The sequence below is a fragment of the Tetrao urogallus genome (assembly GCF_951394365.1).
Source record: "Tetrao urogallus genome assembly, chromosome: 2".
Taxonomy (NCBI): Eukaryota; Metazoa; Chordata; class Aves; order Galliformes; family Phasianidae; genus Tetrao; species Tetrao urogallus.
The window spans coordinates 96,960,173-96,977,004 of NC_136814.1; positions in this window are offsets into that span (position 1 = coordinate 96,960,173).

Here is a 16,832-nt window from a genome sequence, read left to right on the forward strand (position 1 = left end):
GGATGTTATGAGAACTGACCCTTTGTGATGGGATTGACTGCAATAGAAAGGGAGTCTTGTGTTCCTATATTCCATTAATATTGGTGCATTTACCAGTCTTGTATGAAATGAATCCACAGCCTAATTACTCACAAGTGTATGTGCACACACACACATAAAAATCTACAAAAGAGTAAATGTCATCAAATCTGGAATGTTCTAAATTGAGCGGCAGTAACAGGAGAGTAAAAGAAGAGTGCAAGAACCTCCTTGATATTCAGGCATTTTAGAAACTGAATCCAGTTCCACTGCTGGAGATGTATGTACCAGAGAAAGTGGCAATGCATATAGTATTGTCTGAGCCAAAGGAGAAATAAAGTCAATAGTGTATCTCTGTCACTACCTTTCATTTTTCACTGTTTGATAGAAACATGAGCTGTGCTTGGCTAGGTATCACTACACTTTTCATAGCATCATAGAAGCTACCTGTTTGATACAGGGGAGCATGGAGCGACACATGACATTGTACAGTGATTCAATAGCACGGTATGATTAATGGTAATAATTTTAACATGCCTTTTCATTTATGTTCAATTGTATGTCTACATGGCCTTTGCAGACTTTTGCATCCAGATGTTTTTTAATCTCATGTTTATTAAAATATAGATGAAAAGAAGTATACATGAAAAGAAGAGCCCCTCAAGAAATCAGATTGCCAGTTGCTTAATAAGTGTGCATCTAAACAAAATGCAATTTTTTTCTGCTCATTTTCTTGTCCTGGAGACAACAAACACTTCACTAGCACTGGAATACAAACTACTCTCAGCAGCAAACGGCTGGTTTTAGTTTCTAATCAACTCAACATAAATATCAAGTTTATTATTTAACAGCACAGACTTCTGGAGATATTTTCTTCATAACGCTTATTTAGCCCATAGAAATAAGATTTATTCTGTTTACCAAGAAACTTCAATGTTTATATTATTTTCCCTAGAACACTGATATTTCATTGATTGTATAATATTCTCTCAGAACAGAATCACCAATATTCTAGCCATGAAATTACTTAAGAGTGCATATTTATTCATTTTAGAAAAACATTAGAAGAATTTTCTGAAAGTTGCCCCAAACATAGTCACTTTATTCTGTTCATATATGTATGTCTAAAGAGATATCAGTATATAAATTATGTACTGATGTATTAGTTGCATTTTTTTCCACATAATTTTCAATTAATATGTAGAACATTGCATGATGAGGCAAAGGTTTTATGGCCATTTCATTTTAATCGGAGTGACTGATATTGGTCTGACGCTTCAGGTTATGATTTTCAATTTCCCTCGAGCTTTCCAAATAAATTTCCTTTTTGCCTTCAAGTAAATATGGCCATTTTATGATATGATCAACATTTCAACCCATGCTAGAGGAAAACTAAAATAGACACTGTTTGCAAAACGTACCAGAGAGTTTCTATATAATTTATGCACCACCAGAAAATTTTGCCTTGAGATATACCTGTACTATACCATTCATTTAAAGGGCAGTTTCAATTCCAATGTTATTTATTTATTTATTTATTCATTTTGTAAAGGCTTGGTTAAATATAAATGTTTTATTAAGAAATGCCTGGAGGTTCATGTCAGCCTGCATTGTGTCACCTTTAAACCTTAAAATTATTTTCTACATCAAGAATTCCTGTCCTTTTTGATAAGTTTTACTTGCCTTTTTTAAACAATCAGAGAATAAAGAGCTGCTTCAACATCTTATAGGTTTTAAAATCTCTCTATTTTTTATCCTGGAAGATTATAAGGAATATTTAAGTTCGAAATGCTGTTACTTACTCAGTATCCTCCCATTTTGATATTTAATTATGAAGTTTTAAAATGTTTTCCTTGTTTTATTAAAGCAGAAGTGATCAGTGATGACCTAAATTTTTAATACAAAATAGTCTATTTTCTGCTTTTAATATTCTGTGAAGAGGTTTGTAAAGTGACTCTTATTGTTATGTGCTTTGGGTTCTAGGGAAGCAAATTCACATTTACTTTTGTTCTCACTACATTTTTCTCATTCTGCAGTTTCACATTGTAATTTTTACATGCTTTGTAATGATACAGGTTCTCAAAGATCATTAAAATGGCTTCTTTTATCCAGTGGTTTAGTGTTGACACAAATGATAGTACCTACATGTCTAATTACTTGATCAGTGAATAGAAAATAAAGTTTAAAACATGTTCTTCACGTACAGAACTCAAGAAAGGACACCAGTCGTAAATTTCTTGTGTTTAGCTGGTAAATGTGCTCATAGTTGGGTGTTGTTTACAGCTTTGCTTACGTGCAACTTTTATTTTTTAGTCACTCTCCAAGTAATTCAACAAAAGAACAGTGAATAAACTACACAGAAAGATAAAGTGAATCCCTACTTGATATACCTTCCCAGTTTCTGGAAATATTGGCTGTGGCTTCTTGTATATATCTAGTATATAAATAGTTGTCTATAGTGTCTTCTGGTCGGAAGCCTACCTAGGGTACTGATGGCCTAGTTGAACTGCTGAATCACATCTTTTCCTTCTAAAATTATTTACTTCTGAGTACCTTTTACAATTAGGTAGCAAGAACAAAATCCTAAAATTAATAGCTCTTTCTAGATTCCTTTCCCTCAAACATCTTTCTGTAATCAATTTCCTTGCATTGTTTCCCCTTAGAATCCTCTAAGGATTCCCCACCTCTACTGTCACAGAGATTACTGTCTTCATAGATGCGGTAAGCAAGCAGGAGTTGATTGACAATGTAATCCACATTTTTATGTGATTAGATGGCAGCTGCTTCCCAGAAGTAATGTGTTCAGGACTACGTCTTTTACATAGAGATCAGTGATAAATCTCCCATTTTCAGTCTTGATATTTAGCCTGGGAAATTGACTCTGCTTTTTTCTGTACTCAAGGGGACGTTGTTAAACTTGATTCAAGTTTTGAGAAATGCTTGTTAATCATTTTAGGCTCTCTTGTCAGTATTGTCATAAGAGGATTTTGAATTTCAGGCATTTGCTTGACTTGTTGTGATAAATATGATGTATAAAATGCAAATAGTCATTTGCATTCAAATTGCTTTTTAAAAACAGTCCTACCATATTGTGAGCACAAAATCTGCACCACTAACCTGAGCAAGGTGAGATGCTCATGTTAGTTTCTTGGGTGAATGCACTGTGTATCCCAGAGTTGAGCATGTTAAAAAATTAAATATGCGTTTCAAGTAAGTTCTGCTCACGCTTGCACTGACTCTAAAACATCTTTTACCTCCTTTATATAGACATAGGTTTCTACAGCATGTTCAGTTAAAGCAGATGATAGATGAATTAAGTCTACTTGTCTACTTTTTGATCTGACTTGGTATTGATACTCTCAATTAAGACTCTCAAATAAATAAATATATGTGAAACAACTTGTAATGTTGTAGATACATTGAGTTTTAATCATTTGAGCTATTAGTCACAACACATTTTTTCATGGAAAACATTTTAGTCAAAGGTAAAATCTTCATTAAAAAATGCCTTGCTGCTGCTCAGGGTGCACGAGGAGTTTCCTGGGATCAAGGTGATGGGACTCACCAGCCAGGAGCAGGGAAGTCTGCAGTGAGGGAGTCTGTAGTGAAGAGCAACAGTGGGTTTGTTCAGGATGAAATACATTTTTCTCCAGAAATTCCTCTTTCTCTTACTGGACTGCAGTGTCCAGTTGGGAAGTTTCCCATTGTTTGAGTGACTGTTGGAAAAGGTTTCTGAAACCACACTGTTCTTCAAATAGAACAGAGATACTAGAGCTGTTTAAATTATACCAAGGGAGAACAACATCAGACTCATCTGTCTCTTTCAAGTTTATCAGCCGATATTATTGATTAGAAAACCATTTTTTCAGTGCCTTTACTTTTACTTTTTTTTTTTTTTTTTTTTTTTTTTTTTAATGTATACATATAACTATGCATATTACCATAATGCATCACCCTGGAACTGATTTTTCAGTTTTTTGTTTTGTTGCTTTAATTCAGGTATCCTATTTCTAGCTGTGGCCAGGTCCTTACGTTCCAAAGGAAGGTGAACCTCTCTTTGTCTATTCTAATAAAGGATTTAAACAGTTGAGCAATGCCTCTTCTGACAGCTGCAGGCAATGCCAAAAAGTGAGCATACACTGACATAGTTTCCCTGGTTTTGTAGACAGATTAGCAAGCATACTTGTCTGTTGGCACGTTAGGGGTGTAAAGATAACATATTATCCCCTTTTACTGCTTAGTTAGCCACAGTGCATTTCATGCTTCGTACCTTGGCTGATGTTAGAAATCTTCAGCTGACCTATAACAAAATATTGGAATTGAAACGTCCAGCTTCACCTTTCCTTGTATGCCTATCAGTTATGCTTAATTATCCTGCCTTGCTTGCAGTGTCCCAGTGGGCTGTAAGTGGAGGATGTTTTGCATACCAATGCTCAGCACTCATGATTGCTTACACTTTGTCTCCTTGTCTCCTTTCCCAGCTAGCAAGAAGGGGGAGTGACAGTGTGTTTCCGAAAGACTGAGCAGTAGCAGCTGCATCAGAAAACTCTTTAAGGAAATGTGATATTTTGCTTTATAAGCTGTACTCCTTTCCTTGAACACTAACAAGTATTTTAGGTGGCTTGGCATTCAATGATCCTTTGGATCCCTTCCAATCCAGCCCATTCTATGATTCTATGATTCATGAAAAAAAAAAAACAAAAAAAAAACCTAAGAATATAAGATACCTAAGAATTCAAGAAACAATGAGTAGGTAGAGTATGTGTTACTGAATGTTACATAACATGCAACCATTTATTCTCTTCTGGTTGAATGTTTGGTTCATAGTTCTTCAAGTAACTTTAACTCACACAACTACAATTTTTGCATGTTTCCAATGCTAGTGTACAAGATTTAGCATACTTTCACTGATGTTATTCAAAGTAAGTGCATAAAAGTCTTAGTTTACTCTTATAGAAAGCTATTTTGTCTTCTGACAGTTCATAGAAATAGAGAACAGAGAATCATAGGGACTGGAAGGGATTTCTGGAGATCATCTAATCCAGCTCAGGCTTCAGGTGGGTGTTGAATACCTCCAGAAAAGGAAACTCCACAACCTTTCTGGGTAGCCTTTTCCTGTGCCCTGTTGTCCTCACAGTAAATAAGTTCTTCCTCATGATTACATGGAACTTCCTGTGTTCCAGTTATTGCCCCTCTTTGACAGTGATGATATTTTCAAGGATTTCACCCAATTTATGGCGTAAAATTAACTTGCACTAGCATTACTTAATATCAAGAGTTCCTTTAAAGACACTGTATAAATGAGAATATGCATAATATTTGTTGAACAGAAACCAAAAGAGTTAGACATCTTTGCCACAGCTATATCTCAGGGTTCTGGAGAAATGTGGCAGGCACTACATCCTATTCTTGAGGTCACTGAACATGGTCTTTTATCTACCAAAGTTTTTATTTTGAAGCAATGCATCTATTGTTTTTAGAAGAGACAAAAATCAGTATGGAGGACTGGTGCTTTATGCCTAGCATCTTTAGCTGCCAAGACACTTGAGTATTTCAAGAGTGAAATCTTGTTAATAAATGATGAAGATACTCTTCTACATATTGCATGCTCTTGCTGTGCAGGGAGTTATACAGCTGGTTTGTATAAAAAGAAAGCCCTGTTCACAGAATCAATTACAGAACGACTTTGGTTGAGGGATCATTAAAGAGCAACTACTTCCAATTGCCCTGCCATGGGCAAGGTTGCCAGCCACCAGATCAGGCTGCCCAGGATCCCATCCAAACTGGCCTTGAATGCCTCTGGAGACAGTAAACCCACAACCACTCTGGGCTGACAGTTCCGACAACTCACTACCCTCTGAGAAAAAGAATTCTTCCTAACATCCAAAATAAATCTCCTCTCTTTTAGTTTAAAGCCATTCCTACTTCTCCTTATCACTATCAGAATGCTTAAAAAGTCAGTTCATCTCCTGCTTGTAACTCTCTTCAAGTACTGCGAGGCTGCAATGAAGTCTCCCTGGAGCCTTCTCTTCAAATGTCTCAACAGTGGTAAAATAATAGTGATGTAAATGAACAAAAGTAGCATTCTCATAAGTAAATAATTCACACCCTCAGAATATTAATACGACTTTACAAGTAAGCTACACTATCAAACGTCAGGAGAGCTTGCTGCATACCTTTTCAAGCCTAAGTCAAAATTTCTTTGGTTGGTTTTATTTTATCACAGTACGCTATTTAAACAAGGCCAACAGTACTTATTAGTTTGGTGCATGCTTTTTGGAATCACAGGGCGTATCACAGGATTTTACAGTTAATAAATTACAAGCCTAATTTAAACACTATTCTTCTTATAAAGCAACTGAGCATTACTACCCTCTATATTCATTCTTTTTTCTTTTTTCTTTTTTTTCCAGCTATTTGCTAATGCCCTTTGGGAATTACCTATAGTAACTCTCCAACCTCTTTCTTAGTCAGTATTCAGGAAATCAGTTATTCTCTATTTAAAGCTCCTCTTTATTCATTGTTTAGTGCAGTACATGAATTCTTAGACTCATTAGATCGTATTTAACTGCTGATTTCTGTAAATATTTTAGAAATAATTTGTCTCAGCTCCTCCAGAGCTGTTAATTAGAGTCACTCTTTCATACAATTTCTAATTTAATTGCAGCACTCTTGCTAATTGTCTCTATGTGAATGGTTGCATGTCTAGTTTCAATAATTCCTATGTTTTTCTCAAATGCTTCTTGACAATAATTCAAAACACATGAGTAAAAGTGTGTGTTTTCCCAAGCATGGCATCATTATTAACTCAGTTCTTCCATGCTGATGTAACTCTACTTCAGGGATGGTATATTAGCCTCAGGGAGTAGTTTCTGTTTCTCAGCATTTATCCATGGGAATATTTATGATTCTGAACAGAGCAGAACCAAGACTTTCTAAGGTCAAAATATTTTCAGATCCTTCTTCTGTAGTAATGCACTGAAGTACTTTCCCCCTGGTATTTTTAAATACCATTTTTATTGCCTCAGCACTGCATAGTAGCAATTCCTTTTATGTTTATACTTTTTGTCCATTCTTGTGATATCACTAAAAGCTGTGCAGGAAAATTCTAAAAGGCTGTTGATCTCATACAGAGATGAGAAGGAGTAAACATTTATTCTTGTCTTTTCCCTGCCATCTCTACAAGTACTGTTTGTTTGTTTGTTTGTTTGTTTCCAGGATGGTTATCTTCTACTGCATTTTGTTTTAAACTCAAATCTTTTACCATGCTCTTATGATTGGCCACATTTTTGTTTCTGGCATTCTACTTTATTCAAAAGATTGTACTTTCTTTCCAAAGATGTACTGAGTGGCATTAAATGCCTGTAGCCTCTTTTTCTTCAATAGCTCCATGAGTAGCTTAAATCTTTTAAGTCTATGTAATATGTGAGACAAAGCTGATCAATAGAAGAATGGTTACTGTACTGCAGTCTGTGAGGATTTGCAGCTTGGCCTCCATAAGGTTGTCACCATCAATAGTGAGGGAATGGCTATACAGCTGATTTGCGTCAGTTCTCAACATGTGTTAATTAAATCTGTATTATAGCTGCTAGGCAGCCAGAATTGCAACCCTCATGGACAAATCTGTCATAGCAGTTCAAAATATTGTAATTAAAAGAGAGATGTGGTGACTAATACATGCACAAAATAAGCATGCTTCCACAATCACTTTCTAGGATAAGTCAGCCACCTCAATGCCAAACAACTATTCCAAAATCCTCCCTTCCACATTAGTTCTGTGTAGATTTGACAGCTAGATTTCTATAATCACTTTTTAATGTAAATCTTAAGTCTCTTTTGCTATGCTTAAAGATTATTTTTGAATGTGCTATGCTATTATTTCACTGTGGAAGGGAAATTTTTATTTGTTCAGTTACTGACATTTGGTTAAGTCTGTGCCCATAAGTGTTGTGACTGCTTGCCAAGCCATACACATGAATTACAAGAAACAGACAATTTCAAAAACAAAAGAATTCAGTAAATAGCAGCGTTTAGAAAGAAGGTAGTTTGTTTGGAAGTTTGGGACAGAGTTCAGGTTATGCAAAAGCCTTTTCTCTGTAAAGCTTTTGCACATATTCCAGCTAGACAGTGATGTGTGTGATTGGGAAGACCAAGATGTAGTCCTTGGAATCAACTTAGGAATGGGCTTATTTGTGTCCACTTTTTGGATGGATGTAATAAGGAAAAGTGATAACTTTTGATTTTCCCAGGGATGATAGCCAAAGTGTGGCTCAATAGTTGAATTTTTATACTACTACTCCATTTTTTGAACAAAAATGATAAGTGGCAATCTGTAACTGACATCTCTGTTTCTTTTCTTGAACTGCATATTCATGAATGAATGATACTCCTAGAAACTACAATCTCTCTCTCTCTTTCTCTCTCTCTCTCTAACATTAATACACTGTCAAATGTATTGATGGAATCTCCTCCTTGTTTTCAGAAAAGACCAGCTTCCAATAAAGTCCCCTAAGTAATTTGAATAAATTCTGGAAACTCATCCTCCACTTCTCTGTCCCTTTCATGCATTGCTGAGTTCAGTAGAAGTATTCTCATCCAAGGGAAAATATAACACAGAGCCGCCTACCTGACTTTTCCTTCTCCATTACAACACTGGAAATACCTTGAAAACGGTTTTATTCCTATTTTGAGAGAGATCTGAGAAGAAAAATCCTGTCCACTGGAAAAGGCTGCCCAGTGGAGTCTCCTCCTCTGGAGATATTCAAGACCTGCCTGGACACCTACTTGTGTGACTTGGTGTAGGGAACTTGCTTTGGCAGGGGGGTTGGATTCAATGATCTCTGGAAGTCCCTTGCAACCCCTATGATTCTGTAATTCTATGATTCTGTGAAGGGCATTTCTAAGGCACAGCACTTATGGGTTGCCTCAGACTAGAGTAAGTCTGGTCAGCTCTGTCAGTAAATTGTGATCCTCATAGCAACAATTGATATTGATATTGTATGTTGAAGCTACAGTTCACTACTATAAAGCAACATATTTTCACAGTATCACAGAATCACAGAATTGCAGGGGTTGGAAAAGACCCCAAAGAAATCATCAAATCCAATCCCACTGCGAAAGCAGGTACCCTAAAATAGGTTGCATAGGTAGATGTCGCCGTCCCTGGCAGTGTTCAAGAGGCGTCTGGATGACGTGCTGCATGATATGGTTTAGTACTAATGGTGGCAACGGTGATGAGGAGATGGTTGGACTGGATGATCTTATAGGTCGTTTCCAACCTTGTGATTCTATGATTCTATGAGTCTATGTCTAGGTGGGTCTTGAATATCTGCCCTGGTAAGGCCTCATCTGGAGTACTGCATCCAGTTCTGGGCTCCCCAGTATAAAAAAGACAGGGATCTCTTGGAAAGAGTCCAGCAGAGGGCCACAAAGATGGTGAAGGGCCTGGAGCATCTCTCCTATGAAGAAAGGCTGAGTGAACTGGGACTGTTCAGCCTTGAGAAAAGAAGACTGAGAGGGGGCCTGATCCAGGTCTACAGATATCTAAGGTGTGGGGGGCAGAATGGTGAAGATGGACTGTTTTCAGTGGTGAGTGGAGACAGGACAAGGGGAAACGGCCAGAAACCGCAGCATAGGACGTTCCACACAAATGTGCGCAAGAACTTCTTTACAGTGAGGTGATGGAGCACTGGAACAGGCTGCCCAGGGAGGTGGTGGAGTCTCCTTCTCTGGAGATGTTCAAGACCTGCCTGGATGCCTACCTGTGTGACCTGCTGTAGGGAACCTGCTTTGGCAGTGGGGTTGGACTCGATGACCTCTGGAGGTCCCTTCCAACCCCTACAATTCTGTGATTCTGTGATTCTGCGATCTCCATAGAAGATTCCACAACCTCTCTGGGCAACATATTCCAGTGCTCTGTCACCCTTACTGTAAATAAATTCTTCTACAAGTCTATACAGAACTTCCTTTGTTCAGGTTTATCATGCTGTACTGCTACTATTGCCCATCGCCATTCTGAAAGCAGCCAGAGTCTAGGGCTACAGGGGAGGAATTTGCTGCCTCTGCTAGCATGGCACTGGAACAGAAACCTGTTCTCAGACTGAAAGCTCAGAAAGATTACAGCTATATAAAATTCTGTTGTGGGCCTCAGTGTTTACCATGATGTTGCCTTTATAAGCACATCACAGGCAGACATTAGGGCTTTCTTTTGGTCGCAGCCTCAAGAGGAAAAGAGAGAAATCCCTTCAACTACTGATGAAGTTCTACAAAAGCAGCTCAGAAACGTCAGAGGGTTTAATACAAATGTCTTGCGACAGCTGGTCAAGAGTTATGATAAACAGAAAGAAAAGTAAATATCTGCCTCACCTCTTCTTTATATAGTTTATGCCCACATATAGTGGCTGTTTTACAAGTGCAAACTTTGCCACTAAGAGTTACGTGAACCTCAGAATCCTAGTATATTATCCTGTTCATAGCACATTTTTGCTGTCTCTTAGCAAGAGAGAAAATCAAGAAACAGATATTGCCTACATTGACAGTAGGTTCACCAATTATACCTCTTGATTAGAGTTATCTCTGTTGAACAATTAAACTAATGCAGGCAATAAATTATGAGGAAGCAATCCATCTAAATTTGTTTACTCAAAGCATTTGCCAGACAATTGGAAAAGCAAACAAACGGCTGGATACCATAAATTCGTGTAAAAGATGTTTGTCATCAATAATTTGATTTGCTCTGTTTATTTACATGTGCTAAACTATTAAACATTATGTTTTTATAATATGCTTGTATCTAAACTTACTAGAGAAAGGATCCACATTTTCAAGCTGGCCATACAAACTAAGAGGCAATTAAGTTAGGTATTGCATTGTACTTTAACATATAGTATAATTACTGTGGTATTTATAGGACATAAATAACTCTGTAATTGCTAGATTTTATGGTCACATTATACCTTCTAACAATTACATTATTACGGAGTAATTGCAGGAATTAAATTATTTGTGCATTACAAATATAAGCCTTCTTGTTGTCTGGATTTACATAACGCACAAAATCTAAAAGTCTTTTACAGTGTTAAATTGTGCTGCTTGTTGGAATGTCTCTAAACCTTATTCTTCATTACACAGAAGAATATATATAAGGGAGATAGATACTGTATATAGATACACTTTTTCTCACCCCTTTGCACTACTGAAATCCAATCTAATGAATAATTTATTTCTTTTGGAAACAGTAAAATAAAAGAACTGGAAAACTTAAGGGAATTCCACCTTTTGATAATTACTTTGAGATTCATCTAGGAAAGCAGCAACAAAAAGTTATTATTGCTTGTGTGTCCTCTGACAGACTGTGTGAAATGAGTTAGTGTGCTCCTTTACTACTACTCCTGGGCTTGTTTCTGTCTCAGTAAGAGTATGTAAAACCAAATAAGAATTTAAGAGACAGTGGGGGAGTATTTTTCAACTGAAATCTCATAGTAATGTTTCATATTTCTTTTGAACAGAATTCTTTTGTAAATAACCCCCAAAAGCAGTGATTTGTCTGTTGACTCTTAGGTCATGATGATGGGTTTACATCTGCCCATTTCTCTCCAACTATATAGTTTATCTCTTCAGTAACGATCTGAGGGAGCATTTCAAGGGCTGGGAGTGTAATTGAGCTCCTAAGTCCATTCAGCCATCTATCTTTGGGGACAGGAATATAATTTTCTCTCTTTCGTTCTTCCCCACCCCCTCAATTGCCACTGAAGCTTATGCTCAATTCTCTCTTCTAAGAAACTAATGCTGTTTATAGCCCATTCAGAACATTGCTTTTGCTTTCAGAGTACAATTGCCTCTTGAACTCCCTCAGCATTCACAATGCTTTTCGGTTTTCATTTTCATTTTGAGAGAATTCTTGCCTTTTCAATAGCTTATTATACGCACTCTCTCTATGCCCTTCAAAGGCAAATGTGCTCTCCCAAACAAACATGCAGCCATCCAGGCCTCCAGCTTCAGAGAGTGCTAAAGCCTCTCACTGGCATCATTAGACAGAAGTGAGAACAACTACATGAGTTACAAGCAGGTGGACAATCTGCTCAGCCTACTGGGAAGGCTAAAAGATACAGTAGATAAGTTAGGAAGTGTTGAGGAGTCTGAAAAATAAAGTAGAATGTTTGTATATAAAATTGGATTTCCAAAGCACTTAACGATTTCTTATGTTCTCATGCAGGAGGTTACTCATAGTTGATTTTTTTTTATATAAAAAAGACTTTAGTCTCTCCTGACATTTTCTGTCCAGGCTGTAATAGATATGCAGTGATTCCATGCTTTCTGTTTTGGATGTAGATTTACAAATGGTGTATAACCATATTATGTCACACATACTTTTTGTCATGAAGAGAGAATCCATCATCTTTCACTTTTTTTTCAATTTCCTGGCATATTCCTCATTTAGAAACACTGACATTTTTTTTCATTTTCTTTAGAATTTAAATTTCCTTTTGTTTTTCCAGTACTTGCATGTGAACATGAATAGTCACACATATGTGTCAATCTTCACCCCACAGTGATATTTTCACAAAATCACAGAGTCACAGAAACACCAAGGTTGGAAAAGACCTACAAGTCATCCAGTCCAACCATCCAACTGTCGCCAATAGTATTCGCTAAACCATATCCCTCAACACAAAATCCAAACGTTCCTTGAACACCCCCAGGCTCGGTGACTCCACCATCTCCTTGGGCAGCTCATTCCAGTGCCTGACCACTCTTTCAGAAAAGTAGTATTTCCTAACATCCAGCCAAAATCTCCCTTGGTACAGCTTGAAGCCATTCCCTCTAGTCCTATCACTAGTCACACGAGACAAGAGGCCAATCCCCACCTCACTACAACCTCTCTTCAGGCAGTTATAGAGTGCAATGCGGTCTCCCCTGAGCCTCCTCTTCTCCAGATTGAACATTCTCAGCTCCTTCAGCCGCTCCCCATAAGCCCTGTGCTCCGGACTCCTCACCAGCTTTGTCGCCCTTCTTTGAACCCGCTCCAGGGCCTCAATGTCTTTCTTGCAGTGAGGAGCCCAAAACTGGACACAGGACTGGAGGTGCAGCCTCACCAGTGCTGAGTACAGGGGGATGATCACCTCCCTGCTGGCAACACTGTTTCTGATGCAAGCCAGGATGCCGCTGGCACTTCATAGATCTGCATTTACATTTAACATCCAACATTTTATGTATGCTGTGGCTCACATATAAATTATTTATGGTCATTAATTTTTTTTTGTTACTGCCATTAATTTTTTTGTTTTGTTTTCCTATATGTAATTCATACTGATTTTAAACTGATGCAACCTGCCTTTGTAGAAGTAGTGCATTCTAAAAGATGCAAATAGACTACAGGGTTTTGGAATTTAATATTTATTTATGTATATATATACACATACATATTTTCATTTGTGATTCTGAATGCCAGATCGTGCCATACCAGTTAAATTCATCTATTTCTCTACTGTCATGCAATCTGCTGATTTCAGCAGGACTCCTTTAAAATAAAAAGGAAGGTAACCATAGTTAAAATTTCTGAATGAGATGATAATGATGAGATATCCAGAGGAGTCTGTTTTTTGTCTAGATATGTAAACTTACACTTCTGTTTTTCTTTTTGTTTGTTTACTTGTTTATTTACTTATTTTTTAATGATGTTATATTCACGCCTGTCTTCTCTCTAGAAAACAGTTTGCAGAATAGAATTTATTTGAAATGAAGAAGTCCCAGTTTTCATTAACTTTTAAAGATATTTATCAGTAACTTACTCAACAATATAGAATGTTTCAGTAATTTTATATTAATTTTAAACCTTTGATAAGTTTTTTAATGAAAGAAAATGTAGATAGCTTATTCTCTATAATTGCTGCCCTTACTATCAAAAGGTGAAATTAGTAAATTAGATGGTTTTTTTGAATGTAAAATGGATGAAAAAAAAAAAAAACAACACATGCTCTTTGTATTTACTATCTCTTAGCTTCTAAGAGATAGAAGCTTTTAAAGATTTTCTGCAATACCTTTGGAAATAAATTCATCACCTGTAGTTGTCTCAGCAAAGATGATGGTTTTCTGTTAAATTTTCTTGGTCAAACTGGGCCACTTGGCTCATCTATTCTTTGGTTTTGATCTTCAGATGTATAATGCAGTTTTTATATTCAGGAATTGTATGTATAAACTTGGGCATTTCATCTTATTAAAAGAATGAATGTCCAAAATATTTTTAGTGTAGAAGTTAAATGTCTCAAACACACCTAATAACTTATGCTTTCAAGTCTGTTTCTATTTCTATCTCCTGAAAGTATCCCAAGTTTTCTGTCTGTATCATGTGTTACCTGAATACACCAGTTGATTACTATGGGAGATTTTAAAGTATATTCAAATGGTAATCGCAAAAAAAAAAAAAAATAATAATAATAATAATAATAATTTGACATTTAAATTCTTTGAGAGTATTGATTATTAATTACCTTACTTCAGGCTCTCAGTTTGAGCTATTATTTATGCCTACAGATGTTTCCTCTGTGAAGCCACATCAAAGAATCTAAAGATAACATATGCACATTTCTTCATTCTTTCTATTCTTAACTTCAATATTTCAGAAGTGATTTTCATTGCACTGAATTCATATGTTTCTATGGACAAGATATAAAAAAGTTGAAATTCATTCATTTCAATATGTTAGAAATGAGAATGTGTGGGTTTTTGGCTTATTTATTTTTATTTTTGAGACAATGTTTTAAAGTTAGGCAATATTTCCAAATCCTTATTACTTAAAAATTTTTCTTCAGCTTCCAGGTTGGAAAATTTGATTTGTTTTATTTAATAATGTGAAACGTATTGTCCACAGCATATTTTCAACTTGATAACTGAATATCATACTGAATATCATATTATCCTGAATGATTTTTTAATATATATTTCTACTTTTTTATAATTATTAAATATATATCCAGTTTTGACTTGAATGGCATTGATACAATACTCTGAGCTGTCAATTTTCAGGAACTTGTTTTACAAATCTATTATAAATAAACTGATAATATGTGAATCATCACAGAAATGCTAAATTTTTTTTTATGCCAAGGACTTTGGTTTGGCTCACTATGTTTATTTAAATGCCAGACACTCACTTTAAATTTTATGCATGTCAGAAAAAAATCCTAATAGTGTTCTGGAGCTAAAAACAGATTGTAGTACAATTAAAAGAAAATCTGGAAATTAATGTTGAATAGATCAGCATTTATTGGAAATATAAAAGGAATTCTTGCTTATTTTGGTAAGTAAATATAGAAAACTAAATCTATCACTATTTAAGATAAATATATTCAACAATGGATCAAAAGCACTCTGCTAAAATGAGAGAGGTCAGCTTCTTTTGATTCTCTTAAGCCAGCTGAAATAGATTAGAACCTTTAATAAATTTAGAGTTTTCTCTGCATTCATATTTCAAAAAGATCATCTACATAGAACATATGATGGTACATATGATCATACATAGACTTAGGTAATTCCTTATATGGATCTAACAAGCATATCACCTCATATTGGGCTCAGTTTTCGCAAATAGCAACTACAAAGCAAGCAAACAAGCAAAAAACAAAACAAAAAAAAAAAAAACCACAGGCTGAAATAATAATACTGCTTTGATCACTGGTTTGTCTTCCATTTTCCTTTTTTTTTTTTTTTTTTTTCCTCTTTTGCCTTTCCTTTTTTATATTTTTTCCCAAATATTATTTTTCTTCTCGCTTCTTTCAACAAAAATAAGTTGTGTTGATTCACATCACTTTCTTCCTTCCATCCAGTATTCAGTCTAACTTGATTCATCCACAATTTCCAGCTACTGCTTTCTACCTTTCTTATTTTTTCATAAGAGTAATAATGATTACTTATGTCCACTATTGGAACAACACTGTAATATGGGAGGTATTGTATAAACTCATGCCAAACAGAGGTCCGGGACTGCACCAAATAGGTGTTGAGAGGCAATAGGGATATACAGAGATGATTGTGGAGAGAGGTTTTTTTCAGTAAAAATGTAGTCCTCAGGAAACTGAACATTTGCAACACACGATGTGAAATATGTAGAGTCGAAAAGATGTCATGTAATGTGCAGAGATCTGTACATTTCTTTTGTTACTGTACTCTGCTAGCCAACCTTGTAGAGATGTATCCTTTTATTCCTTCCTGACTGTTTTTTTCATCAATCACATTATACAGCTGTGCAGTTGTGTCCCTGTTGGCACTAAGAAACTGATTAAACCAGCTGGCTGTAGCTGACTATATTCTGTTCTGTAACATATGGCACTTTAGGGCAGCATATTTGCATAGAGTTTGGGTGACAGATCTGGTTTCATAGTGTATTTATTTACTGAAGCATGTATTTGTTTTGGCTTCTAAACTGACTGGTTCTGAAAGTCTTGTTTAAGGCTCTTATTTACATTTTTTTTAAAATTTACTAAAGTTATTTTGCATTCTGTTGACTGTTATTTGTTGATATCCTTTGACATTCAGCTTCTCTGCCAGAATAATCAAATATAGAATAAATCTCATTCTCTCTTTTCCTAATACATGTATTTCATATTTCTGCCATTGAGGTCCTAAATTAACTTAAGTGACTTTCTCGACTGCGTCATTTTCCATTTCCTAAAGAAAAAACAAAAACCACAGCATTTTAGGGCCTTTTTTCATTAGTGTATCGGTAGAATTATGCTTAGACTTTCTAGGTCTGTACGTTTCTATAATGTGGCCTTTTCCATTTTTATTCGTTTGCTATAATTATTTGTATCATGTAT